This window comes from Trachypithecus francoisi, unplaced genomic scaffold, assembly GCF_009764315.1.
Source record: "Trachypithecus francoisi isolate TF-2019V2 unplaced genomic scaffold, Tfra_2.0 Lachesis_group2, whole genome shotgun sequence".
Lineage (NCBI taxonomy): Eukaryota > Metazoa > Chordata > Mammalia > Primates > Cercopithecidae > Trachypithecus > Trachypithecus francoisi.
The window spans coordinates 63,065,421-63,069,334 of record NW_022681465.1 but is presented as its reverse complement, the minus strand read 5'-3'; the positions used below and the strand labels follow the sequence as shown (position 1 = coordinate 63,069,334).

The 3,914-nt window shown below is 37.1% G+C and overlaps 1 pseudogene; it reads right to left on the bottom strand.

The window, feature by feature from the left end:
- Positions 1-2,028: 2,028 nt before the first annotated feature.
- On the bottom strand, positions 2,029-3,667 carry LOC117066045 (annotated as a pseudogene).
- Between the last annotated feature and the right edge of the window lie 247 nt (positions 3,668-3,914).

The following is a 3,914-nucleotide window of genomic DNA, read 5'->3' as shown; positions in this document are numbered from 1 at the left end:
ATCTTATATTCACTTTTGTTCTTTTTCGCCCACGATTATCCAACTAAGACATAGAGTTATGTACATCTTTGCCTCAGATAATTTTTTTATCCATAACAAGTGGCTGATAGGTTGTACTTCTAAAATCTATCACCAATAGGGAAAAATACCATTTCACATAAGCAATTTTTCCAGATGGCATTGATAGAGTACCACCATATTTCTAATTATTTGTATGCTGATGGCTTTATTTTCACTTTTTAATTTGTTTTGTTTGACATTGGAAGATGATTACATTTGTTAAAATGGAAATTTAAATCATAATGTTATCCTATACTGTTTTGGATCCATAATAATCAACATGCAATTTATTTAGAGTCAATATTTATCAAAGTAAAAGAACTTTTTAAAAGGTATATTCTAAGCCTCCTTTTAGCCAATGGAATAGTACCTACGTCTCTGACTAAGAAACCAATTACCTAAGAAAAGTATTACTCAGAGCAGAGTAACGAGGCAGAATTATGGAAGGGAAAAAAATAAGATAATTTACTCCCAAAGGGGAAAGAATTGTGTAAATACAGCACCTTACTGCAGTTTTATTCTGCCTTCTTTCTGACTCTCAAGTATGTATGTACAGAGGAAAACTGATAATATTTGTAATAATTTAAAAAATAACAGTTAATATATATATTAGCTGTTAGTATTTGAATTAGTATTATTATTATAGAGTTTACAAACAGAATTTTATTTAAATGTGTATACAGACAAACATTTTCCAAAAGATGAACAGAAGCCTTATCTCAATTTTTTTCCCACAAGTAAAATGTACATCATGGAAAAGAAGCCACATGTCCTTCGATAACATGTGCCCATCTTTCTACCACAAGTTGGTGGATTCTGGGGGCAGAGGTGGTGTGGGGTGGGAAATGAGGGAAGAGAGAAGATTCCGATGTTCAACACAATTTAATCTTCAGCATTGTCTCACCCTGAAATGACTTAATTATAGAGATTTCCATAAGAATCAGCACTCTTCAGTTTTGACATTAAAATGGAAACTTCTACTCTAAAATCACAATCACAAGTTGACATTAAAGCAGACAACTTGTCTTTCTCAAATTTCACCAGTATATTCAATATTAAGGAAAATGATGAAATACACGTATGGTATATTAATGGAGACATTCCACAGTAAAATATACTTTGGAATACTTACAGATTTTTCAAACGTGTTGGAATTAGAAACTTGCAAAAGCTGCTGCAGTGTATAATAGCTTTTCATTTGAATGCGCTAGCCATGCCTTTTTGGTAGTTTATATATTAAATGTATCTTGTCCGCATTTTTTATGGCCTCTGTTTTTTTTATTATTATTATTATTATTATTATTATGTAGGATTAGATGTCCACCAGAATTATTGTAAGTGTATCAGGACCTGATTTCAAATTCTGAACATGCACCCAATATTTGTCCACATATACTGCTCCCCAAAGTCAACAAAACACTGCCTATTGAGCAGGCTTACCATAATAGAAAAGTATGAGAATGCAGGACATTATTTTTATAAAGGCTATAAAGTAAAAGCAGATTTAGGATTTCTAGATATCTTATTCTAGAAAATACAGGTTTAAGATTTTTCAGACAGGCCAGGTGCAGTGGCTTACACCTGTAATCCCAGCAGTTTGGGGGGCTGAGGAGGGTGGATCACTTGAGGTCAGGAGTTCTAGACCAGCCTCACCAATATGGTGAAACTCCGTCTCTACTTTAAAAATACAAAAATTAGTCACGTGTGGTGGCATGTGCCTGTAGAGCCAGCTACTTCGGAGGCTGAGACAGGAGAATTGTTTGAACTTGGGAGGCAGAAGTTGCAGTGAGCCGAGATCACGCGACTGCACTCCAGCCTGGGCAACACAGTGAGACTCTGTTTCAAAAAAAATATTTTTCAGATAATGATTCTTGCTCATATTTATCTCCTTCATTTCCCAATGAGATAATTTCCTTCACAGTGATGAGAGAAATCCATTTTTTTAATGGAAAAAATGGCTTGCTTTCTTCAACTGATCAGGACAAAGACATCACTTGTTGGCCACAGCCTTCTTGGGCTGATATAATGGGAGTTCACTGTTGGACTATTGTTGAGTATGTTCTGGGCCTCTTGAACACTGGTTCCTTCCAGGGAACCTTTAAGTCTAATGCCTGGAAGACTTTGGTGATCCTATTGGCAATGATAGCACAGTGGACGACATCACCAAAAATACTGACAAGGATGACTTCAGCCTTAGGATCAGCTGTGAGCAATGTGAATGCTTGATATACTTGAGCTTCCTTTACAACACTTTCAAGATTCCAAGAAGTTGACTGGCTTCCCACTATTACAGAAAATGGTATCACAAGTAGCCATGGTTAATCCAGCACCATTCACAAAGCAGATAATGTTCCCATCCATTCCCATGTATTTTAGATCATGTCTGGCAACTTCATATTCAGTGAGCTCTGTATTTGTGCGTTTTCACACTACTGTATATTACCTGAGACAGGGTAATTTATAAAAGACAGAAAGGAAAGAAGTTTATAGCTCTGCATAGCTGGGGAGGCCTCAGGAAACTGACAATCATGTCAGTAGGTGAAGGTGAAGCAAGGCATTTCTTATATAGTGGCAAGAGAGAAAGAAGGGGGAAGTGCCACACTTTTAAGTCATTAGATCTCATGAGAACTCACTCACTATCACAAAACAGCATGGGGCAGCCCCCGCCCGCACGATTTAATCACCTCTCACCAAGTCCCTTCCTTGACACTTGGGGATTACAATTTGAGATAAGATTTGGGTGAAGTCACAGAAACAAACCATATCAGGCTCATTCTCCGATTTGTCATCCATAGCAGATATGTCCTGTTGTCAGAATCCTGCATTGTGATGAAAGTTTACGTTGACATTAAAGCAGACAACTTGTCTTTCTCAAATTTCACCAGAGGGATTCACTATCACCTGAGTAGCATCAATTTTTAGGAAGAGATTATACAGTTTCTTAATTTGATCTGCAACCTGGTTTTTCAAAGACCCAAGGAAGCCTCGATTTTCTGCCATCTGCTAAACTCTGAACTCGGCTGCCCTTTATCCCTTGAAAAATTTGCTCCTTAAAAATAAATTCTGAATTTGAAGCATCCACCTCTTCAATGTCAATGGCTCCTGGGACCTGCCCACCAGCATGGGGCCATTTCAAGACCTGTCCATCAGAATCACCAGGAAAGTTTTTCTGGAAGTGTCCAAGGTTTCAGTAACCATCAGTTTATTAACTTTCACATCTTCTTTTGGAGTTTGGTTTATTGCCCCAAACATACCCAATCATGTTTAGCCAGCTTTCCCACAACTTCATGTTCTTTTGTTAAGTGAACACCTCCTTTCAAACCACAATTGAAGACACCCTTTCCTTTTCCTCCAGCTAAGATCTGGGCTTTTAATTAAAACAATGTATTTTGCTTTTAGTCTCCTGGCAACCTCAAGTGCTTCATTCACAGTGTCTGCTACAAAGAATATTTGAACTCTCACTCTGTTGTCAGCCATCAGTTTCTCACTCTGGTGGTCCTGGAGGATCCACCATCTTCTGGAAGTTAATTGAAGTGCTTGGACCTGGCTACCAAGATCCAGAGTGGAGCTCTAGGTCTCTCAGAAGTTTCCTGGCTTGTGCGCTACCAGGAGAATGTCATTTTAAACAGAAAACCCAAAGTGGGGTATTGGGACTTGGCTTATTATTTTTAGGTCTCATAGATGAGTGCTCTCTAGATATTAGCTTTTATTATTTGGATTATTCTTTATATACTAATTATTCCTTAATTAGAACTATGAATGCTATACAGAGAGTGAAATTGATAAATTCACTCTCTAAAATATATCTATGTATAAAATATACAGTTAAATATATATTTATTTAAAGGGCTTGA